Here is a 25,667-nt window from a genome sequence, read left to right as displayed (position 1 = left end):
CCAGATCATGGGCTACTTGTATCTTTTCTTTAGTTAGGGGCCACTGAGGAACCCACACTGGTCTTTCTGATTTCCAAGTAATTTTGATTGTCTCAGTGGCCCTTTTTGAAAACCCAATCCATGTTTATCTATCTCTTGATCTACTTGAATTGGTGCTGTTATATCTTGTTCTTGATCTCTTAATCTCTTTTCTTTTCTAAAGCCTTGTTTTGCCCTAGTAGTGGGCGCGTTAGGATTGACGTTATTTGTTAATGTCAATCCTAATTGATCTAGGACGTCTCGTCCCCATAAATTTATGGGGAGATGGTCCAATACATAGGGCTGTATAGTTCCTTCACATCCTTCAGGATCCCTCCAATCTAATACCATTGCACTTCTATGGGGATTAGTTGCCACTCCTAGGCCTCTAAGCGTTTGGGTCGCTTGCTGTAATGGCCAATGTTTAGGCCATTCCTGGCGAGATATGATGCTGAGGTCAGCGCCTGTGTCCAGCAGTCCATTAAAATCATGCCCTTGAATATTTAATTTTAGCATAGGGCGAGAATCTAAATTTAAAGATAGCATAGCCCAATCTACACCTGTGGAGCCTAATCCCTTGGAACCTCTTTCTACATTACAACTGGAAAATTTATCATGTAGGCTTGGTATTATTAATAACTGTGCTATTCTATCTCCTGATGAAATTACTGATATACCTCTTGGAGAACTAGCTATGATTTTTATTTCACCCTCATAATCGGGATCAATTACCCCAGGACTTATCATAAGTCCTTTAAGTGTAGAAGAACTGCGTCCTAATAATAAGCCTACTGTTCCCTGGGGAAGAGGTCCTTTTACTCCTGTGGGAATGATTTGAACTTCCATCTCTGGAGTTAATACTGCTCTGGCAGAGGCACAGATGTCCAACCCTGCGCTCCCTCTAGTCTGTCTGATGAGGGATCTGATGGATAATGCGTCCTGGGCACCACCTTGATGGTGCTGCTGGGTTCCTCCATTGCCCCGTATATTTGTGGTTTTGGGCCCCGGGGCATTGGGCCCTCCAATTCGTTTTTTGACAACGGGGCCTGATGCCTTTCTCCATGATATCGTGGGTAGACACTTGGTCTTTGTCCATTTTTTGATAACGGAATACCCTCTATGGTGGTTTGAGAATGGCATTCATTAGCCCAATGTCTCCCTCTATGGCATCGTGGGCAAATACCCGGGATTCTACTCTTTTGATACCTAGCTTTGTTAAACCCTCCTCCTATGGGGCAATTTCTTTTAAAATGCCCTTCTTGATTGCAATTATAGCATGTTTTTGGCTTGGTACTTAAAGCCTGTTTTACTTCAGCTGCCATGACTTGTCCTTGTTCATTAATGTCTCTACATAATTTAATATATGTGTTTAAATCTTCCTGTTTCCATGGTCTAATGACCTCTTTGCAGCAACGATTTGCTTGATCGTAAGCCAGCTGTTTTATAAATGGCATTGCCTGTTCTGTATTTTCAAATGTCTCAGAGGCTGCTTCAATAAGTCTAGCTACAAAGTCAGCGTAGGGCTCATTAACTCCTTGTATTATCTTAGATAGTTGACCTTGAAAATCCCCTTGTCCCTTTAAAGTTTTCCATGCCTTAATTGCATTTATAGCGACCTGAGCGTATACGCCAGGATCATATCTGAGCTGTTGCATTTGCTCTTGAAATTCCTCTTTTCCCAGTAACATTTTCAGGTCTCGTTCAGGGTAACCTGCTTCTGCATTTCACCTAGCTGTCTCCTTGCAAAATTCCTCATTGGCAATTTTCCATAATAAATACTGTCCTCTATTTAGCACAGAATTACACACGTTAGCCCAATCTGCTGGTGTTAAGTGCCAGCCGGTAATAGATTCGACCATACTGACTGTGAAGGGAGCGGCCGGGCCGTAGGCTGCTACAGCTTCCTTTAATTGCTTTATTATTTTGAAATCTAAGGCACGGTAAACTCGTTCTCTTTCTTCTCCCTGCTCAACTACAGGGCATGCTAGTTTTTGGGGTCCCGCCTCAGGATTCCGTTCATCATCTATGGAGGCAGGTAAAGCTGTTGGTTGAATTATGCCCTCTGGTGGTGGAACGGAGTTAGTAGCAGCCTCCCTATCTGATGACCGTTTTTTCCCTGAGCTTGCCTTGTTCAAATTTTCTTCTATCTGACTAGCTTGAGAGACCTTTTGTTTTGCTTGACTTAATATGTTTTCTGCCATGGCCTGGACCTCTAACAATTTACTTAACAGTTTTTCGGTTTGTTTTTTACTAGATTCTAATCTACTATAAAGGTAACGTAAACCAATAAGATAGGATAGAAGAAAGCCAAAACAGAATGAAACAAAAACGGAGAGGAGGAAAATGATTATGTCAATTTTCTCTCTCTCAGGGCCGAATAACTTCAAACCTTGAGTTAACCATTTATCCCAACTCGTCTGAAAAAATTGTAAGGCTAGAGAGCCTGAAATAAGAGCAGAATAAATCAAAACAGAAATACCCATTCTGTCGCCTTTCCTTAGGGGCGAGCGATATTACTCACCTTTAAATTTTGGGCGTTCCCCGTACGGGCCACCAAAATGCCGCAAACTGCCCGGCCCCGGGCCGGCTGAGTCCCGCTCCTGCTGCCGAGCACTGCCTGCGGCACCCCTGCTGAGCGATTCCCTGCTGAGCTGTCAGTGCACGCGGGCTTGCAATCTTGCAACCCGGTTGGGCACAAAAACACAAGCCAGTCAAACTGAGACAAAGTTTTATTTAGAGAGAGGCCGTGTGCGTCCCCTAACAGGTGGGTCCGCCACGTGTGTGTTCTACCTGAGCCGGGGGGGTTTCCCCTTCCCCCGGAACACCCTCCTACCATCCTTTCCCAACCAATGGGAACTCTCCCATTACAAGAGTGACATGAGTAACCTGAGTCCTGAAAATGGGCCCAGCTAGACAGCATGAGTCCAATTACCATATGAATGTGAATTGCTGGCTGGCAGTCATAAAATCCAAAGGTGCCTGTATCAATATTTTTGCTGTGGCTCCTAACATTCCAGTCTGGCTCTCGAGTTGTTAATGGTATGAGGATACAGTCCTACACATTTTGGTTTTTCTTAAGGAAGCTTTTTTTATTTTATAATTTTTTCTGGATCTGCACACAGTACAGAGATTTCCCATATCCCCAACACCAGATTCATACATGAGTGTGTACATTTTTCACAATGCTGAATGCATGTGGAAGCATTAGTATCCAGATAGGTGCTTAATTAATCCAGGCGTCCTTGCTTACCTTAGGTCCTTCTGTGTCTCAGGACCCCCTACAGGATCCACCATGCCTCCTCATGCTCCTTGGGACTGAGGCAGTTTCTCAGTTTTTGTGTTTTTTAGTTTTTTGTTTGGTTTGGTCTTGGGGATTGAACCCAGTGGTGCTCTAGCTTCAAGCTACATCCCAAGCCCTTTCTGGTTTTTATTTTGAGACAGGATCTCACCAAGTTGCTGAGGGTGGCCATGAACTTGTGATCCTCCTGCCTGATCCCCAGCTGGGATTATAGGCCGGCTCCACTGTGTCCAGGACTTTCCTTGTTTTTGATGACCTGGATGGTTTTGAGCAATGCTGATCAGGCATGTTGTAGACTGTCCCTTGGCTGGGATTTGTCTGATGGTTTTCTCTTGAATGCATTCCTGTTGGTATTTGGTGCAAAAGATTGCAGAGCCCCTTCCCATGTTCTGGTTTTGAGGCTGCCTGCCATCACCTTGACTATACTGCTGCTGTCAACCTCCATCACCTGGTTAAGGCAGCATGAGTCAGGTATCTCCAGGACATGGGTGATTCTTGTTAAAAGGGAAAACCCCTGGACAAGCTTAAAATGTGTTTATTTGAGCAAAACAAAAATGATTATAAATCAGGCACCCCCAGGAACCAGAAGAGGTCCAACCAGCAGTGTGACCAGACAGGGTGTGTGGAAACTGGAGCAGGGAGTGGGGACCATGTGCCTGCTCTGTTAATGCCTCCTCTGACTGATGTCAGCCACAGAGATGGGACATCTTAACCGTGTGTTCCATCAGGCCTGGAATAGGAGCTCAATCCAGTCAGTGCCTTCTGCAGGTCCTCCTTCACCCTTTTCCCTTTCATACTGTACACATTGGAGTAGGTGGCAAGCAGGGCGCACCCTGGAGGATCAAGAAGCAGGGATGGAGCTGCCTCCTTAAAGGTGGATTGTCTGCTGGTCACTCAGATTGCTTTCAGGAGAAGAAGACTCTCTACATACCCCATCTACCTGTTTATGTCATATGACTCCTGATATTTGTCTTGGATATAGACCTGGATATTACTGACCCACACCTTGTGTCACCTTGCCCCTTTGCTCCAGTTTTGTCCCCAGGAATGTTTTGGGGTGTTGCTGTGTCCCTTGAGACATCCATCACTTTGCAGGATTCTATGTTCTTGGTTTTCTTTTAGTGCTTCCCGACTTTGGCCTCCACCAGAGGCTCTGGGGACACCTTGTTTCTTTTCTGCCTTTACCCCACAGTCAGCTGTCATGCCAGGGAATCCTGATTCCTCTTGAAGAATGAGACTGGAGAATGAGATATGATGAATCTCCATTTTTAGCAAGGAGATATTTGTAGGAAATTGAAAAGAGGTGATATATGTTAATGTGTGCCTTTTAATCTACTTGGGCTTCTAGGGGTCACAGAAGGTAGCCTCAAATCCAGCTGGGTCTCAGTTCACAGGCAGGCTGGGGGTTTGTGCTATTTTTACAAAGTCACTGAAGAGCAGAGCTTAAGATTTTATGCCATCAGATACAATAGTACATAATGTGATTGCCAGCTTTTCACATAGTTGAGAAAGATCAGATGCTTCCATAGATGGGCTTGCCTGAGGGGTGAGCCTATGCTTGTTTTACAATTCACAGTCCAGTGAACTAGAGGCCCAAATTAAAGAGGGAAATGTTACATTTATTGGGAAAGCATGTGATGTGTATCTGCTAAGCATGGAGCAGGGCCACCTTTTTAAACAGACTCATACAAAAGCAAAATGCATAAAAGGGAATCAATAGTTAAATATAACCATCCCAGCAAGTTTGAACTTGCATGACAAAGGACAGGAATCCAGCCCTAAGCTGGGAGGATGGTACACAAAGAATTCCTACAACAATAGTAAAAAGACCGAGAAATGGAAAATGAAAAGTGTGAGCCTTCAGTAGGTAAAAAGGAAAATCAGAACAGCCAACCAACTGAGTGAAGTCCACCTCACAAGGCCTTGGGTGCCCCCCTATCCCAGCACAAGCTAGGTAGGATTGCATAGGCCTCACGCTGTCAAGGCAGGTGCTGCGGGTGAATCCAAGGTGCCACCAAGGGTCAGCACTTGCACACACTGCTGTTGGGGTAATTGACCAGGCTCCAGGGGAGGGCAGTTCATAGAGCCAAACCCCACCATGATGTGCTTCCCCAGGCCCTAGCTGCTCAAATTCTAATGGAATGCAAATGGGACTCACATACATATGACAAGTAAGAATGCTCTACATTATAACAGCAAGAAGCCCTAAGATCCAGGGCCCATCAGGGGAAGAATGAATGGACAACAAGTAGCAGATGCTTTCTAGGGGAACTAAAGAACACTCAAAAAGAATGAAGAAAGTCTATCTTTTCATCTCTTCTGTTCTGCTTTATAAAATAAATCTCTCTCAAAAATCCTTCTGCTGAAAAACAAGGTGTGGAATGAAGCAAGCACAGTGTTATAAATTATTATTGCTCTGTGTGATAAAACATGGAATAATGCAAAGTATTTTCTATATGTGTATCCATGCAGATATAAAAGTATTTTTTAAGGTGGGCAAAAATAATCAAGATACCATAGTAATGGTAATAATTGGGGATGTTTGAGGGAGAAAGTTTGGAAATACAGAATAACCTATATTTGATGATCTAATCTGCAGTAAGAAGAATGGATTCCTGTATCAATAGTAAAATTTAAAAATTAATTTTATTTATTTTTATGTGGTGCTGAGGATCAAACCCAGGGTCTCATGTATGCAAGGCAAGAAAGCACTCTGCCACTGAGCTACAACCTATTCCTAAAAATTAATTTTGAAAAAAGAAAGAAAAATTTTACAGATATCTCAGAAAAAGGAAAAAACACAAAGTTTAGCTCTTAACAAAGGCAAATTGTTTTTCTAACCATATTTGCCAAAGTTCCAAGACCTGCCATTGATTGCTGGGGATAAAATAGCCTTCATGTTTAGAAGTCAGGTCATTTTCTGCTAAACACAACTTTCATGCCCCTAGAACATGTATCACTGTGGTTTTCATTTCTTGTTCCTTTTCAAATGGCTTTTCTTGCTTCTGCTTCCTGATTCATCCTCTTGCCTGCAGGTTCACAACTTTTTCAGTATGCATTGAGATGAAAATTAATTGATTATAATAGCAATAATCTTCAGATAAAAGGAACTTATTTAAGAGGACTGTAAGGAAGAAATCGTATGCAAGAAATTAAAGAGGTATCCTCAGTCCTCTAGTAGAAATGGAATCAGTACATTCCCTTGCTTGGATTCTGAGTAACCAAAACTTGAGCCTATTGCCACCAGTTCCTCCCTCCTCCCTGAGGCTGGGGACAGTGACCTGGCTGTTCTGGAGCCTCTTTCCCCTGGAAAATATGACCTGTGAACCAAGCTACAGATATCTGTAAGTGCACCTCTACTGCTGGGAGAGGACTGGAACTGAGATTCCTGAGGAATCCAGGAGAAGTGGGGACTTGGATGGTTTCTCCAGCTTCCCAGTTCTCAAGAGCAACCCTCATTAACCTGCTCTATTGACCCCTTATTCCTGTGGTTCTTGAACTTGAAGAAAGGGAAAAACTCTCATGAACATCTGGTGTTTTCTTAATCAGTAAAGACATAAAGGTTTCACTGCTGGTGCACAGAACTTTCTGTGTTCCAGGTGTAATACTAGTATGGGATGTGATGACTCAGGTTCCCCCATCTCTATCTCTTTTAAAGCTGCAAAACAGAACACCTTCTGCCTGAAGGCACCATTCTGCCTCAACTATTTGCTCAGCACTTGGGAAACACAATTGAGCAAAGCTGTTTCCTGTACTTATGGAGCTTGTCCAGAGGTAGGGAGACCTTCTGCAAAGGCCAGAAAGGGCAAATCCTTGGCTTTGTGACCCCTGCATCTCTACCACAACCCCTCAGCCCTTCTGCTGCTGCTTCAAAGCAGCCACAGTCCCTTCAGCCACAAACAAAGGGGCCTGGGTGTGCTCTAGCAAAATGTAATGTGAATATTAATGTTAATAGCAGGTGGGGAGGGGCAGATTTGGCTGAAAGACTGTACTTTGCTGATCTCTGATCTAGAAAATAAACTTAATAAAAAGGAAACTTACAATATTATTAGAGGATAACAAAGAAAAGGAAAGGTTATTTGGGGTGTGGAGCAAATGAGCCATGCAACTTTAAGTGGCTAAGAAGGTGACACCCGGGAAAGCCTTGGAGAGTGACAGCCAGCCCTGGGCTCTAAGGGTGGTAGTTGCAGGCAGAGGAGGAGTGTTGTCTTGGCTCTTTTCTGCTTATGTTCCTTAGGACAGCTCTTGCTTCTTCAGCTACTGCAGGTCACCAGCCTGCTCCTCAGGGCCCTCTGTCTCATCTTTTCTTGGTCAGCTTTAAACTGACCTTGGATTTCTGGATGCTGCCTAGTTGATAGCTTTTTCCAGTTTGTGTTGGACATGGAGGGGGAAGAGAGAACCAAAAATCTTTCTTCAGTTTGAAGACTGATCCCCAGGTTTCTCATCCCTTTTATTAAGAAGTGAGGCACATGTGGGTAAAGGATAAAACCATGTTTTGAGTTTTGTTTTTGTTTTGGATGTTATATCATTCACATGGCTTAAATAAAGTATATATTCTAATATTCTAAAAAGGTATTTTTCTTCATTCTTCATTTTTTATGTTACCATGCTTTTGTGGTGTGCTTCAAAATTAACCAGAATCACAGTGGATTTCTTTTTATGTGTTTCCTAAAATTCCTGTCTACTGATAAAATCAGACCAGACCATTTGATGCAGTTTCTTAAATAAAAGTAGGCCTTGGAGCAGGAAGCAGAGGCAGATTCCTTTTCTTGTTTTTTGGACTTTCAGATGTCTTAGGAAGCATCACAGAGGTCCATGATGGGTGCCACTGGCAACTCTGTGTGAAGATTCTTGTGGGATTTAATTTTCTTGGATACCTGCCACAAATTTATTTCAAGTTTAAGTTGATTCAAGTGCAATGTAACTAATTCCATTAAATTTGTGGCTGTCTCACACTGGCTAGAGAAATGACATCACATAGTGTTCCTTCCAACTACATTTATTTTTATTTTGCTTATTCCAAACTAAGATTGTTTTCTGACTCTTTGATCAAAGCAACAACAACAACAATTTTTAAAAAAAGCAGAGATAGAGAGAGCACAATCGAGAGAGAACACATTTCCTGCCTCCATGCTGGAGGTATAAGGAATAGCCCAACCACTTCACTCAGCTCTGCTGAGCCATAATGTCTGCCCTGTTCCACACAAGACTTCTGAAGCTCCTGGCACAGTCCTCCCTGACATTCATTGAGACTATGCTTGTCTGCAGTACACCGAAACTGTAGTGCTTTAAAAACGTACCTCTTTATCCCAGACAAAGGAGCCCCAAGGTGGCACTCAAGGACTTGATCTACAGAAGCCCTGTAGGCTAGGTGAAAGCAGGAGGAAAAATTCAATATGCTAAAGGGAAAAAAGGAAAAACTCACCAACCAAGAATCCTTTGTCCAGCAAATCTATCCTTCAGAAATGAGGAGGAAGTAGGTGATGACGTTCCCAAAGAAAAGCCACGTTCCCCACCACAAGGTCCCTGGAATTGCTGAAGGGAGCGAAGTTGAAACAGACAAACAAAATTACTAATTCGCAACATAAAATATTTTGAATCACAGACATCAATACTATAAATAATACTGAGTCAATATTTCTCTCCAGTATGTGGAGAGAGAAAAATTAAGACAACTATAGACCAAACAGATTGTCAAGATATGTAGTACAAAGTGATGGAAATGCTGACATCAAAAGCATAGAATGTGCGTTTTAAGTAGATAGTCAAAGCACAGAGTTGTACATGATTAAGTCGTTATCTGCATAAAATAGTCTAAGATTTTTATATAAGCTGTGGTAACCACAATGTGAAAATCTACCTCAGAAGCACAAAACACAAATAGAAGAGAGCCTAAGCACACCAGGTGCTGTGAGTCTAGTATGTCCCCAAGGGTTCACATGTCTTTTGCATGGGAGCATCAGTCTAGGGTCTCTGTGTAACAACTGTCTTAGTCCCCTGACACCCACGACTCTGCCCCAGCAGGAAGGGAAGGTGAGTGGGCAATATCGCTCAGGGTTCACCCAAGGCTCCATGGTCTGACTGCCAGGGCTGGACTTCTGGACCCAGGAGTTACTAGTTCTGTGATTACCTTGGGCAAGTCACTTAAGCCCATGAAACCCCACTCAAGTCCTGAGCAACAACAGGGGGTACTTTTCAGGGTTACCTTGAAGGGTTATACAGAACAATGGGAAGCACTTGACCCTTACTCAGGATGACTCTGCTCCATCACATCCCCATGAGCACTGAGCCACTGCCTATGGGATCCAGCATGCAGCCAGGATCAGGATGCCCAAAAGTCAGTAGTCAACTGCCTACTGCATTCATATACAGGTGCAGCTGGAGTAGCAGTGACTGGACCCTCCAGGCGGGAGATCCCTCCCACCAGGGTATCAGGGGGAGCCCTTATACTACTGCAGCCAGAGGGGACTTTCTCCTCCAGGCAAGAGACCCCTTTCACATTGGTGTCAGGGTGAGCTTGTATTCTGCCTTAGCGAGGGTAGAGGGGACTCGCCCCCACAGGAGGGAGACCTCTCCAGCCTGGGTGTGTCTGCCTAATAGTTCTTATTACCCATGGCAGATCTGCTCTGTAAAGTCACCTCAAACCCTGAGCCAGGGAATGTTGGGGTGCTGATCCTAGGTGCACCAGGGCCAGGTGGCTGCCAGCCTCTGGTCGCATTTGCTTGCAGCCACCCATCAACATGTCACCTTGTGATTTATGTTTGAGACACCTTAATTGATACAAGCTTCCAATTGGTTAGCATGAAACAGGGCCAGAAGTGCCACAGCTTGTGTTGGAAGGGAGATTTTATGATGTGTGTGTTCTCTGTGAGGCTGTCTAAGCCTTCCTTTTCTCAGCAGCACAAGAGCACATCAGCATGATGTATGGAGGTTGTTTTAAACAGGGCTGTGGACAGGTGGAGAAAAAGACACTTGTTTACAGTGTAAGAACAAAAAGGAAGGCAGATGCCTCATTCAGCCTCAGCAGGAAGCATAGCTATCAGGTGGCTCTGTGCACATGGGCACTTATTTGGGGGTTACAAGAAAGTTTTAGCAAGCAGTAAACTTGCAAAAACAGAATATGAATAATGAAGATCAGCTACACCTAAGGTGGTAACTTCTGGAAAATGTTCACTGTTACCATTGCTCTCATCAAAAACGCACTAAAGGACAGGACCTTCCTTCCATCTGGCAGTTCTGCAGCCCAGGGGAGCATGGAAAACAGGAATCCATCTCTAGGTTGCTCTGTGTCAACCATCCCCCACTTTCCACCTATACTTTCTCTTTTTCTTCCCTTTCTTCCATACTTCTTGCCATTTACAAGGGTCTGGCTTGAAGTAGAACAGTGGCTACAAAGAAGACAAGCCATATTCCATCTCCCAGGAGCCATAGTGCTGGGTGCTGGGAAGATAAGACAGTCATGCCACTGCAAAGCTGCAGGAGACATGTGAACCTGTGGACATATTGCTGAGCCCAGGTGGAGATACCCACATCATCCTGCTGACCTCCCTGTCCTGCTTTGCCAGAGACTCAGTCTGATGAACAGAAACTTGAGCACTGGCCAGAGTTCAATTCTGTAGACACTCCCCAACACAGATCCCATCTTGACAGATGTCTGGGGTCATCTGGGAAGTTCTTTGATTTTCCATAAATTTCCTTAAACATCTACCTTTTCTCTGAGTGTAATTTCCTTGTTGGTTGTGTTTCTGGATGACAGACTCTCTTTCTGGAGAGGATGAACTGCAAGCATCACTAACATTGATAGTTCAAAAAATAGCATTCCAAGGTTTGAAGATGATAGAAGAGCAAACCTTTGTTCCTGCACACGTCCCAATCTGGCCAGGTAGAAGCAAGTGCAATGTGGCCACAGTGTGTGCCTGCCAGAACCAGAGTCCAAGGGAGGGTGACTTACAGCCAGGCCTGAGAGGAGACCTCTGATGGTTTCATTGCCTCCACAGCATAGCAAAATCCCTGTCACTAGCATGTCCCAACTTACCTATAGGATCACGATGGTCACATGTCAGGAAGGATGGATCTCCTGAACTGTCGAGTTGCAGTACTAAAAGGGAGAGGGAGAGAGAGAGTCTTATTTTATTGAACTAAGCTCACCAACTGTGAAGAGTAGCAAGTTTAACATGATGTGCAGAACAGATTGCAGGCTGGAGGAAGTGCTGAGGTTGCAGCTTAGTCTGGAAGCAGTCTGTGGGCAGAGGTTCCTTTTCCAGAGGGAAGCTCATTCTTCTTTCTTAAGGTCTTTCATTTGCTGAGGCCCACTCACATTTTGGAAGACAATCTGCTTGACTCTCCATCTGCAGACTTCAGTGTCAATCACATCTTTAAAATACCTTTGTATCAACATCCAGGCCGACTGACCACCTGGGCACTGTAGTCTGGCCAAGCAGACATACAGGACTGACCATCACACTTCCTTCCTCTCTCCAGGTATCTTCAAACCCAACACCCATGGATAAGCCTGTGATTAAAACCAAGGCCTCAGGAAAAAAACACTGTTTTTGGCATCTAAGTTACCTGCTGGGTGGATTGTTGACCTGAGGAAAGGGAATTCTATAGTTCCAAGAGGAGGAGAGTGGGCAGTGACAGATTCTTTGGTCCATTTAAGGGCAGGTTCAGTTGCAATGTAGCCTGGTATCTGCTGCTTTGGGAAACTCAAGCAGGAGCAAAAGATTAACACAATGACATTGAGTCAGACAACAGGGTTGATCTGTGCCTCTGGGGCCCTCCTGAAGTCACATGCATAATCTCCTGCACAGCAACTCCCACCCCCACCTCCCCTGTAAGCCTAAACCCTCAGCCACATGAGGGGCTCTTCCTTACTGTTATGGAGGCAATATCACAGTGGTGCAGTTTCAGTCTTTCTGATTAATTTTTAACATGTTTTGTCCTACTCATCTTTATGGATTTTCAAAAGCTCCACGTTCCTCTGTGGTTCCTATTTGTTTATCCCTGGATGAGGGCCCTTACAGATGGATTTCCACTTCTGTCATAACAAACTTCTCTCCTTGTACTTTTATGTACTTTTATGTCTCCATAAAAACATGGGTACAGGGGGATTATTATTACCAAGTCCTTGTTCTTCCTAAACTGAAAACTCTTTAACGTTCTCCCTCTCTCCTCCTCTTCCTCCTTCCCTGTCACAGCCTCCTTTGTTTCCTTCCTTCCTATTCTTTTTCTTTTTTGTTTTAAGAATTGTACTTTTCCTGGATTCTAAACTGGCAGTTGGAGGATTAGCTGTTAGCTCGAATTCTAACTGCTCTTAAAGTTCATTCTTTCTCTTTAAATTAAACTCCCAGGATCATTAACTTGAGAAGATTGTTATTAGCAGCAATTCTTTCAATGCTACAGAAATTATTTTCATTGTGAATTAATTTCTTTCTTTTGAACAGAGTAAAAGCCCAAGATCATATGCTGGGAAATGGCATCAAAGCAGAGCAGTTGAGGATGTCCTACAAACCCCCAACCAGTGCCTCTCAATGCTTCTGTAAAGGTCCTGGAAACCCAAGGAAGTCTGAGATACCATGACTGCCAAGAGGAGCCCACACAATATGACCATGCTGCTTAACGTAGCATCCTGGATAGGATCTGCAGACAGAAGAAAGACAAGAACTACAGAGTGAGTAACACATGGACATTAGTCAACATGTCAGCGTAGATTCATTGATTGTGACAGATGTTCAAAGCCATGTCTATGCTAACCATTGGTGAAACTAGCTGAGAGGTATCATTAACCTTCTTCATTGTCTTTTCAGTTTTTCTATAAACTAAAATTGGACTAAAACTCAAAGTTTATCTTCAGAAAAGAAGTCTGGGCATGGGACACAGGAGATACTTTCATTTGACTGGTGCAGGGAGAGTGAGTGAGAGGAGATGTGGGAGATGGTGATAACAGGAGTGGATCCCATCCTACAGGGCCTCACAGCCTGCCTCGGCCTCATGCTCCACCCAGTGTGGATATGGGAAGCTGTGCAGAGGCTCTGAGAGGCATAGCAGTGTGATGTATGGTATATCCCAGGCAGTCTGGAGTGGTGTTGAGAAGGAGGGTAGGATGCTGAGTGACAGGTGTAGTAGGAGCTGTGCTCCAAGCTCCACAGGAAGAAATGAGGCCTGAGTTAACTCACTCTGGGCAGGCAGGGAAAGGAGCTGACAGACATGAGAGTTGTTGAGGAAACAGAATGCATCAAACTTAGTGACAAGCTGTGGGGATAAAAAGGGGGCAATTTTGTTTGTTCCCTCTACTCATTCACTTACTTAACAAAAATTCACTGGGAACCTACCACATTGGAACACCCAGTTCAGGGGTCTCACATTCCAAGGAGGGAGGCAGACCACAGAAGGACATGCTAGGCTCTTGGCAAGGCCCTTTGCATGGCAAGAGTGTGTTGTGGTGCTGTGTTTATCAAAGCCAGGGTTAAAGAGGGGAATCAATCACACAGGAGTAAAACACAAAATGTGGCTGACAGGAAGAAGGAATTGAGCTACTGAATCCAGGTAAACTGCACAGGTGGATTGAAAGCTAGGCCTGCAGATAGGAACAGAGCTGTGTGCACTCTAACCATAGGAGTGAGGGCCACAAGAAGCAGGGCCAGGCCTTGTGACTGTTAGGCAGAGGGCCTGGCTGGAGGCTGCCCAGCTCACCTTCCACTCTACTTGCAGTGGCAGAGCCTCCCTTCCCCAGTGGTGATCCTCAGGTGGACTCCACAGGTGAAGAGAGCAGCAGTCAGAGGCAGAGCCACTGTGGTCTGCAGCTCCACCTTTAGGGGATGGGCTGTGCAGAAGTAGAAAGATTTTTTTGAAGAGAAGGATTAACCTGATTAATCATTAAGCCTGTGAGCTTAGGAAAGTTTCTGGGTGCTGTCAGTCTCTCTGACTATGGTCAAGCCAGTGATGGTAGAAACCTGTTCTAGAGTGTCCACTGGCCTCCTCCATCTGCTAAACAGTGTCCGTTTGGAAAAGAGGACCCACCCAGCCAAAAGGGAATGCTGCCTGTTCTATTATCCATGAGGTTGTCTGAGGGCTGGGGAAAGTGTATGTCTCCTGTCCTTCCAGTAACCAGGAGGATCCAGAGGGGGAGTTTCACTTTAAGAAATGGAAACCTTTTTTTTATTTAATTGATTTGATTTTTTAAATACATGACACCAGAATGCATTATAATTCTTATTACACATAGAGAGCACAATTTTTCATATCTTTGTATATACAGTATGTTCATGCCATTTCATGTCTTTATTTATTTTATTACTCAAGACAATACAATGATCTTGACATATCATACATTTGATTCAAATAGGGTATGAATTCTCATTTTTCCACGTGTACAGATTGCAGGATCCCACTGGTTATACATCCATGTGTATACATACACCAATCCTAGTGTCAGTTGTATTCTGCTGCCCTCCCTATCTCCTCAACCCTCCCCTCCCCTCCCATCATCTCTCTCTACCCATTCTACTGTGACACTTATCTCTCTCTTTTTTTTCTCCCCTTCCCCCTCACACCATCATATATGTATTTTGTGTAACCATAGGGTCTCCTTCCATCTTCTGTGCAATTCCCCTTCTCCCTCCCATTCCTTCCCACCTCTTTTCCTTGTTTCGTGGTAATCTTCTTCACATGTTCTTCCTCCCTACTCTGTTTTGAGTCACCTCCCTTATATCAGAGAAGACATTTGGCATTTGTTTTTTAGGGATTGGCTAACTTTGCTTAGCATAATCTGCTCTAATGCCAGCCATTTCCCTGCAAATGCCATGATTTTGTTATTTTTAGTGCTGAGTAATATTCCATTGTGTATAAATGCCACATTCTTTTTATCCATTCATCTGTTGAAGGGCATCTAGGTTGGTTCCACAATCTAGCTATTGTGAATTTTGCTGTTATGAACATTGATGTAGCTGTGTCCCTGTAGTATGCTCTTTTTAGGTATTTCGGGTATAGTCCAAGAAGGGGACTAGCTGGATCAAATGGTGGTTCCATTCCCAGCTTTCCAAGGAATCTCCATACTGCCCTCCAAATTGGCTGCACCACATTGCAGTCCCACCAGCAATGTATGAGTGTACCTTTTTCATCACATCCTCGCCAGCACTTGTTATTATTTGACTTCATAATGGCTGCCATTCTTACTGGAGTGAGATGGTATCTTAGAGTGGTTTTAATTTGCATTTCTCTGATTGCTAGAGATAGTGAGCATTTTTTTGCGTGTAATTGTTGATTGATTATATATCCTCCTCTGTGAAGTGTCTGTTTAGATCCTTGGCCCATTTGTTGATTGGGTTATTTGTTTTTTGTTGTTGTTGTTTAACTTTTTGAGTTCTTTGTATACTCTGGAGATTAGTGCTCTATCTCAACTGTGAGGGGTAAAAATTTGTTCCCAGGATGTAGGCTCCCTATTTACCTCACTTATGCTTTCTCTTGCTGAGAAAAAAATTTTTAGTTTGAATACATCCCATTTGTTGATTCTTGATTTTAACTCTTGTGCTATAGATGTCCTATTAAGGAATTTGGAGCCCAACACCATGAGATGGAGATTAGGGCCAACTTTTCCATCTATTAGACGCAGAGTCTCTGGTTTGATTCCTAGTTCCTTTATCCATTTTGAGTTAACTTTTGTGCATGGTAAGAGAAAGAGATTCAATTTCATTTTGTTGCATATGGATTTCCAGTTCTCCCAGCACCGTTTGTTGAAGATGCTATCCTTTCTCCATTGCATGCTTTTAGCACCTTTGTCTAATATAAGGTAGTTGTAATTTTGTGGATTGGTCTCTGTCCTCTATTCTGTACCATTGGTCTACCCACCTGTTTTGGAACCAGTACCATGCTGTTTTTGTGACTATTGCTCTGTAGTATAGTTTAAAATCTGATATTGCTATACCATCACTCTTCCTGCTTAGAATTGCTTTAGCTATTCTGGGTCTTTTATTTCTCCAGATGAATTTCATGTTTGCCTTTTCTATTTCTGCGAGGAATTCCACTGGGTTTTGATTGGCATTGCATTAAACCTATAGAGTACTTTTGGTAGTATGGGCATTTTAATGATATTAATTTTGCCTATCCATGAACAAGGTATATCTTTCCATCTACTAAGGTCTTCTTCTATTTCTTTCTTTAGGGTTCTGTAGTTTTCTTTGTAAAGATCTTTCACCTCTTTTGTTAGGTTGATTTCCAAGTATTTTATTTTTTGAGGATATTGTGAATGGTGTGGTTGTCCTGATTTCCCTTTCAGAGGGTTTGTCACTGATATACAGGAATGACTTAGACTTATGAGTGTTGATTTTATATCCTGCCAGTTTGCTGAATTCATTTACTAGTTCTATAAGTTTTTTGGTAGAACCTTTTGGGTCCATTAGGTATAGGATCATGTCATCCACAAATACTGCTAATTTCAGTTCTTCTTTTCCTATTTTTATGCCTTTAATTTCTATCGTCTGTCTTATTGCTCTGGCCAGTGTTTCGAGAACTATGTTGAATAGGAGTGGTGAGAGAGGGCATCCCTGTCTTGTTCCAGATTTTAGAGGAAATGCCTTCAATTTTTCTCCATTTAGAATGATGCTAGCCTGAGGCTTAGCATAGACAGCTTTTACAATGTCGAGGTAAGTTCTTGTTATCCCTAGTTTTTCTAATGTTTTAAACATAAAGGGATGCTGTACTTTGTCGAATGCTTTTTCTGCATCTATCGAGATGATCATGTGGTTCTTATCTTTAAGTCTATTGATGTGGTGAATAACATTTATTGATTTCCATATATTGAACCAGCCTTGCATCCCAGGGATGAATCCTACTTTATCAGGGTGCATGATCTTTTTGATATATTTTTGCATCCGATATGCCAGAATTTTATTGAGGATTTTTACATCTATGTTCATTAGAGATATTGGTCTGTAGTTTTCTTTCTTTGAAGTGTCTTTATCTGGTTTAGGAATCAGGGTGATGTTGGCATTGTAGAATAAATTTGAAAGTACTCCCTCTTTTTCTATTTCGTGAAATAGCTTGAAAAATATTGGTATTAGTTCTTCTTTAAATGTTTTATAAAACTCTGCTGTATACTCACCTGGCCTGGGCTTTTCTTGGTTGGTAGTCTTTTGATGGCTTCTTCTATTTCCTCAATTGATATTGGTCTGTTTAAGTTGTGTATATCCTCCTGACTCAATCTGGGCAGATCATATGACTTAAGAAATTTATCGATGTCTTCACTATCTTCTATTTTATTGACATATAAGGTTTCAAAATAATTTCTAATTATCATCTGTATTTCTGTAGTGTCTGTTGTGATATTGCCTTTTTCATCCTGTATGCTAGTAATTTGAGTTCTCTCTCCTTCTTTTCGTTAGCATGGCTAAGGGTCTGTCAATCTTATTTATTTTTGCAAAGAACCAACTTTTAGTTTTGTCAAATTTTCAATTGTTTCTTTTATTTCAATTTCATTGATTTCAGCTCTGATTTTAATTATTTCTTGCCTTCTACATTTGCTGTTGTTTTGCTCTTCTTTTTCAAGAGTTTTGAGATGAAGTGTGAGATCATTTACTTGTTAGTTTTTCCTTTTTTTTTTTGAGGAATGAACTCCAAGCTATGAATTTTCCTCTCAGGACTGCTTTCATTGCATCCCATAGATTCTGATATGTCGTGTCTATGCTTTCATTTGTCTCTATGAATTTTTTTAATTTCCTCCTTGATGTCTTCTGTAACCTATTGATCATTCAGTAACATATTGTTCATTCTCCAAGTGATGTATGATTTTTCCCTCCTTCGTTTGTCATTGATTTCCAGTTTCATTCCATTATGATCAGATAAGATGCATGGTATTATCTCTACTCCTTTATAATTTCTAAGAGTTGCCCTATGGCATAATATATCGTCTATTTTTAAGAAGGATCCATGTGCTGCTGAGAAAAAAGTATATCCGCTTGCTGATGGTTGATATATTCTATATATGTCAGTGAAGTCTAGGTTATTAATTTTTTTATTGAGTTCTATAGTTTCTTTATTCAACTTTTGTTTGGAAGATCTGTCCAGTGGTGAGAAAGGTATGTTGAAGTCACCCATAATTATTGTGTTGTGGTCAATTTGTCCCTTGAAATTGAGGAGAGTTTGTTTTATGAACATAGGAGTACCATTGTTTGGGGAATATAAATTGATAATTGTTATGGAATGGTTCCCTTTAACAATATATAGTGTTCTTCTTTATCCCTTTTGATTAATTTAGGCTTGAAGCTGATTTTATTTGATATGAATATAGCCACCCCTGCTTGCTTCCGAGGTACATGTGCATGGTATGATTTTTCCCAACCTTTCACCTTCAGCCTGTGTATGTCTTTTCCTATCAGATGAGTCTCCTGAAGGCAGCATATTGTTGGATCTGCTTTTTTAATCCAGGTTACTAGCCTATGTCACTTAATTGGTGAGTTTATGCCATTAATGTTTAGGGTTACTATTGATATATGGCTTGTACTTCCAGTCATGTTTGTTTATTAGTTTAATTATTTTTAAAATTTGGTTTGTTTTTCCTCTTTAATTAGTTTTTTACCCCCCCCCTTTACTGAGGTACTACCCACTGTTGGTTTTGGTTGCTGTTTTTCATTTCCTCTTCATGTAGTGTTTTGCCCAAAATGCTTTGCAATGCTGGTTTTCTGGCTGCGAATTCTTTTAACTTTTGTTTATCATGGAAGATTTTTATTTCATTGTCAATCCTGAAGCTTAGTTTTGCTGGATACAATATTCTTGGTTGGCTCCCATTATCTTTCAGCATTTGAAAAAGGTTGTTCCAGGATCTTCTTGCTTTCAGCGTCTGTGATGAAAAATCAGCTGTTAACCTAATTGGTTTACCTCTAAATGTATTCTGCCTCCTTTCTCTTGTAGATTTTAATATTCTCTCCTTGTTCTGTATGTTGGATATCTTCATAATAATGTGTCTTGACATTGGTCTGTTGTGGTTTTGAACATTTGGCTTCCTGTAGGCTTCTAGGATTTAGACATCTGTTTCATTTTTCATGTCTGGAAAGTTTTCTATAATTATTTCATTTAACAGATTGCTCATTCCTTTGGTTTGGACCTCTATACCTTCCTCTATCCCAATAACTCTTAAATTTGTTTTTTTTTTTTTTATATCCCATATCTCTTGGATGTTTTGCTCATGATTTCTTACCAACCTTTATGAGTTGACTAGACTCTTTTCGAGATGATATATTTCATCTTCGTTGTCTGATGTTCTGACTTCTACTTGGTCTACTCTACTGGTGATACTCTCATTTGACTTTTTAATTTAGTTTATACTTTCCTTCATTTCTAGGATTTCTGTTTGATTTTTTATAACCTCTATCTCCCTGTAGAGTTGTTCTTTTGCTTCTTGAATTTGTTTATGTAATTCATTGTGGAACTGATATTTCATTGTTTGCATTTGCTGTCTAATGACCTCTTTAAGATTCCATTCCATCTGAATCAAATATGCCTTGAGTTCTTTATCTGACCATTTTTTCTGATGCATCTAGCTTTTGTATAGCTCCAAGATCTCTCCTTTGTGATGGGAGACAATGTCTAGAGATGTTGGCTTTTATTGTGATTTAAAGTATATTCATTAGTTTCATTATAGACCTACAGATTCTGAGGGCGTATAGAGAATTAAGGTTTGGTCTTAGGATTTTATGTTAAGGTCAGGAGATGTGATGGTATGGAGGTTAGTATATCTTAGCTTCTTTGGGGGATTGCTCAAATACTGGAGGATATTAACAAGAGAATAGACAGGAGTATTTGGGGGCAGCTAAGTACTTCAGAGGACTCTAGTCCACCTCGGAACATTCACCTATTTGCATTTAGTAAATTATATGTAATAGAAGTGGTCATGCTTGAGAGGAAAGATAAGGAAAAGGTAAGGACAAAATCCAAGAAAGAGAAAGAGAGAGGAAAAAAAGAAAAAGAAAGAATGAATGAAAAAAATAATAAAATTAAAATTTTAAAAAATGCACTCTTAGGATTCTATTTTCTTTGCTTCCAGTAGGTGGAGCTATGCTTTCCAGACAAAGACTCTGCCCTCCGGATGTAGGAAACAATCCTTGTGAGGCGGCTCCCCCTCTCCAAACTGGATGCCTCTCCAATCCCATTCAGTTAGGGTTGCTCCTGGTCTCTAGCCAGGCCCTCCCTACTGTGGTATCTCCCCACAGTTCAAGCTATACTCTGGGCCTGCAGTTTCTTGGATACCGTGCTCTCTTGAATGACTGTTCTTTATTCACCCAGACCTCACAGCTGCAGAGCGTGGGAGTTGGGAGATGGCAGCCTATTCTTTCATTTTCCTCCGATAGCCACGCTCCGCCCCGCCCCCCCAGCTGGCGAGACAGGTTTTGGTTTTCACTGCTGGTGGGAGGGGGGGGTTGGAGGTCAGGTGCCTTTTCTGTTTCCCTCGCCTCTTATATTTATGCCCACGGAGAACTGGGGAGAGATTTTATGAGATTTCCCAGCTGTATGAGAGAGGGGCTTAGTGTCACACACCTGTTCTGTTGCTGAATTTGCTACAATGGGATGGGACCTGCCGAACACTGATGATGGTGACGTCAGCTCCCCAATATGGTGGCTGCTGGCTTCCTTGGTGTGGTGTCTGGTGTGGAGGGAAGATCTGGGCCGTTTCTCTCCCCCGTCCCAACCCCAGAACTTGGTCTGAAGCACTCTGGAGGCATGGTTGGCAGGACCCCACAGGATCTGTAGCTCCGTTTCTCTGCGTTGCTGGCACATCGGTGTGCAGGAGCCAGCTGGTGGGAGGGGGATCAGTCAGCCTGAATCTCCATGCACCGGTTGGCTCAGATTCACTCGCCATTGAACCACGGTCGCTGATCCTCAGGTTTTGAAAATCTTCCCCTAGGTTTCACTGCATCCCAACTTTGCTGAACATTCCTGTCAAGACAGCTTCCAGCCATTGTGAAAATGCTCATCGCCAGCGCAGTGACGTGGGACACAGGGCTGCTACACTGCCATTCACCACCATCTTCCCCTAATCCCTCATGTCTTTATACATGTACTTTTTTTTTTGCATTACAATTCTTATAACACATATATACCTCAGTTTTTCATATCTCTGGTTGTATATAAAGTAGGTTGACACCCAATTCATGTCTTCACACATGTGCTTTGGATAATAATGTCCATCACATTCCACCATCCTTGCTAATCCACTGCTTCCTCCCTTTCCCTCCCACCCCTCTTGCCTATCTAGAATTCATCTATTTTTCACATGCTCCCTGCTCCCTATTCCACTATGAGTCATCCTCCTTATATCAGAGAAAACATTCGGCATTTGTTCTTTGTTTTTTGTTTTTTTTTTTTTGGGGGGGGGGGGGATTGGCTAACTTCACTTAGCATTATATTCTCTAATGCCGTCCATTTACCTGCAAATGCCATGATTTTATTCTCTTTTATTGCTGAGTAAAATTCCATTGTGTATATATGCCACATTTTTTTATCCATTCATCCACTGAAGGGCATATAGGTTGGCTCCACAGTTTAGCTATTGTGAATTGTGCTGCTATAAACATTGATGTAACTGTGTCCCTGTAGTATGCTGTTTTTAAGTCCTTTGGGTACAGTCCAAGGAGAGAGATAGCTGGGTCAAATGGTGGTTCCATTCCCAGATTTCCAAGGAATCTCCATACTGCTTTCCATATTGGCTGCACCAATTGGCAGTCCCACCAGCAATATATGAGTGTGCCTTTTCTCCCACATCCTTGCCAACACTTATTAAGGTTTGTCTTCATAATAGCTGCCAATTCTGACTGGAGTGAGATGATATCTTAGAGTAGTTTGATTTGCATTTCTCTGATTGCTAGAGATGATGAGCATTCTTTCATATATTTGTTGATTGGTTATATATCCTCTTCTGAGTCTGTCCAGGTCCTTGGCCCATTTGTTGATTGGGTTATTTGGTTTTTTTGGTGCTTAGCTTTTTTAGTAAAGAACTACCCTAGAGATTTGTGCTCTATCTGATGTGTGAGGGGTAAAAATTTGCTCCCAGGATGTAGGCTCTCTGTTCACCTCACAGATTGTTTCTTTTGCTAAGAAGAAACTTTTTAGTTTGATTCTATCCCATTTATTGATTCTTGGTTTTAATTCTTGCATTATCAAAGTCTTATCAAGGAAGTTGGGGCCTAATTCCACATGATGAAGATTAGGGCTTATTTTTTCTTCTATTAAATGCAGAGTCTCTGGTCTAATTCCTAAGTCCTTGATCCATTAAGAGACACAGAATAGCTAAAGCAATTCTTAGCAGGAAGAGCGAAGCAGGTGGCATTGCTATACCAGACCTAAACTGTACTACAGAGCAATAGTAACAAAAACAGGATGGTATTGGCACCAAAACAGACTGGTAGACAGTGATACAGAACAGATGACACCGAGACTAACCCACAAAATTACAATTATCTTATATTAGACAAAAGTGCCAAAAACATACACTGGAGATAAGATAGCATCTTCAACAGATAGTGCTGGGAAAACTGGAAATCCATATGAAACAAAATAAAATTATACCCCTATCTCTCAAAATAAATAGAAATCTTGAGAATGTTTACACAATGAATGGAGGAACACGTCCAAGCAAGAGAGTCTCCAGAGCAGAGGCCACTAGTAAAGACAGGAGGTGGAGTACTTCTTGAAGCTGCAGGAAGTGACTTGAACAGAAGGGTGACTTCCTGCAACTATGTGTGCCAAGATGGGAAAGGGCCATTCTCACCAGGTCACCTTCATTCCTGGGAAGTAGGAAGATGTCTGCCCAGAGAGGTGGGCAGGCTGGAGTTGGGATGGGGAAGCACAGAGAGGAGGTGTTTGGAAACCAGTACACCCAGTGCATTGTGGAGGACTAAAGACCCAATTGGACCTGTGATGACTCAGATGTGAGACTTCAGTGGTATTAATGGAAACATCTACTTTATAATAAATTCTTCTTGAAAATTGGCTTATAAATGACATTTTGACAAATTCTTCCTCTTTCATCCAGAAAGACAAATCAGAAAGTTGTGTGCTCATTATGCCTGGGCCTGGGCAATAACAACAATTAAGGCAGAGGATCCAGCCTCATAAAAGAGCTCTATCTACAGGGGGGAAAGGCCATGCACAGACTGGCCTGCTGCAAGGAGGCACTGTGGAGTCTGGGCGATAAGAGCAAAGAGGAGGACATGTGTGGACTGCTTCAGAGTCTCTAGAAAGTTAATAATTGTGTTAGTCCACTTTCCTTCACTAAAACAAATATGTGAGCTAATCAGCTTATGAAGAAAAAGGTTTTCTTTAGGCCCACAGTTCTAGAGTTGCCAGTCCCTGATGGGCTGGTGCTGTTGTTTTGGGCCTGTGGTGGGGAGGCCCATCATGGTGGGAGGGTGTGGCGGAGCAGAACTGCTCCTGTCATCAGCCAGGAAGTCAAAGGGGAGGAGGGAATGGCTAGGGTCCCACACTCCTCTTCAAGGGCACACTCCAGGGGCCTCTGGACCTCCCACTAGGTTCTCAAAGGTTCCACCTCCTCCCAGTAGCACCACCCAGTGGACAAGGCCTCAGTAAGTGGGCCTTGGAGGATCTGTCAATACCCAAACTATAGCAAGGAAAGACACTTAAAGGATCCATGAAATGGACAAGCATAGCTGTTTCTCACTCCCAACCCAGTTGGGAGTCCAGTGGCTCTGTGGTCTCTCCACCCATGCAGACCCAGGGATCCACACTGGTTCTGTCTGGCACTGCAACCAACTATGGTGCATGGTTGTCTGTTCTTCCCAGAAGAGAAAAACTGGAGGAGTTTGTTCAGGCCTGAAAGTGAGGGAGATGATCCATCCAATCTACTGTAAGGGCTCAGTCACATGCATCCAGCCCAACTTCAAAGGGAGCTGTGCCATGAAGAGATGACAAGACTCAAGAGCACCTACCCAGCTGTCCAGGTTGATCCTGCCCAGCATCCCTCAATATCTATCTATCTACCCACCCACTCTCACATGCACACACTCACAGACATACACGACTTCAAAGAGAAAAGTATACCGACAGCATATTTACTAATTATACCTACAAATACTATGCCAATGCCTTGTCCATTATATAACAAAGATTCTCTTTGCCAATTGGAAGGTGAATGAGATTATTTTCTGTTGAATTTGATTCTTGTGAAGGCTCAGTTTCTGTTACAAGTGAATATACCTGGAACAGTGTAATAGCATGAAGGTATTCAGTACTCGTATTGATGAGTACATCTTTAGATTTATGGGTGGTTGATACACAGATCACATCAGAATTGATTTGGTTGTTTTGGGAAAATTAAACAGCTTGTGGGGGGGGGCAGTGTTGCTTTAGAGTTCTCTCAAGTGGGTCTGTTTTTAACCCATGTCCTTCTTCATTTGAAGTAAGAATTATATTTGGAGCATGTGCCTTTAGTTAATTTATTTTGCTTGGTCTTTATAATGGGTTGGATGATGCACTTCCCAATTCATGTTCACCTTGAACTTTAGAATGTGAGGTTCATGGTCTTTGCAGATGTGGTTCATTTAGGATTATAAGGTGAATCATCACAATTTAAGGGTGTACCCCAAATCAAAGAGGACACAGAGAGACAGAAAAGAAGACCAGGTCAAGACAGAGTAGGCCCTGAAGTGAACAGCACCAGCTGAGGACAACCAGCCAAAGCAGAGACAGGAGAGATAAAATTCCACCTATGATTGCAGTCTCTAAGGAGCAGCCACCAGGCACCCACGTGAGAATAACCAGGAGAGATAGAACCACATGGCAGCCAGTCTTTCCCAGAAGAAAAAAAAAATTATCTGTCTTTTTTGACTATTGCTAATTTTAAAAATAATTTTATGCTAGACATGAAATTATACAGCCATCTAACAGAATAGATGAAAAATGAAGGGGAAGAAAAATCCTCCATAGTCCCACATCCTAACACAGGGTGCAGTTTCTCCTCTTTCCAGACCTTCTCCTCATCTCTAAGTTCTGCATGGTGCATGCCATTTCCCCCCTTTCTTCTTCACTTGATTTTTTTTTGAAGATTCTATTTTGTGGAGGTACAGAGGAGGTGTATCTAGTATCAAGTGGAATGGAACCTGCTCACCTGCCATGGAGACCCCACTCACTATTGTTGAACTTCTCTAGAAATAATAACAATTTAGTTACTATATAAGTTAATTTTTTAAAGAAGAGATAGATAGATAGAGAGAGAGAGAGAGAGAGCTTTTTAATATTTATTTTTCAGTTTTCGGTGGATACAACATCTTTATTTTATTTTATATGGTGCTAAAGATCGAACCCACTGCCCCGCACATGCCAGGCTAATGCATTACCATTTGAGCCA

At 42.2% G+C, this 25,667-nt stretch overlaps 1 pseudogene; it reads right to left on the bottom strand.

Annotated features, from left to right (window-relative positions):
- LOC113184164 (melanoma inhibitory activity protein 2-like) overlaps positions 1-21,082 on the bottom strand; it is a 146,114-nt pseudogene extending 125,032 nt beyond the window's left edge.
- Between the last annotated feature and the right edge of the window lie 4,585 nt (positions 21,083-25,667).

Source organism: Urocitellus parryii, chromosome 9 (genome assembly GCF_045843805.1).
Source record: "Urocitellus parryii isolate mUroPar1 chromosome 9, mUroPar1.hap1, whole genome shotgun sequence".
Taxonomy (NCBI): domain Eukaryota; kingdom Metazoa; phylum Chordata; class Mammalia; order Rodentia; family Sciuridae; genus Urocitellus; species Urocitellus parryii.
Note: the sequence above shows the minus strand (reverse complement) of the source record. Positions and strands in the feature narration are given on the sequence as shown.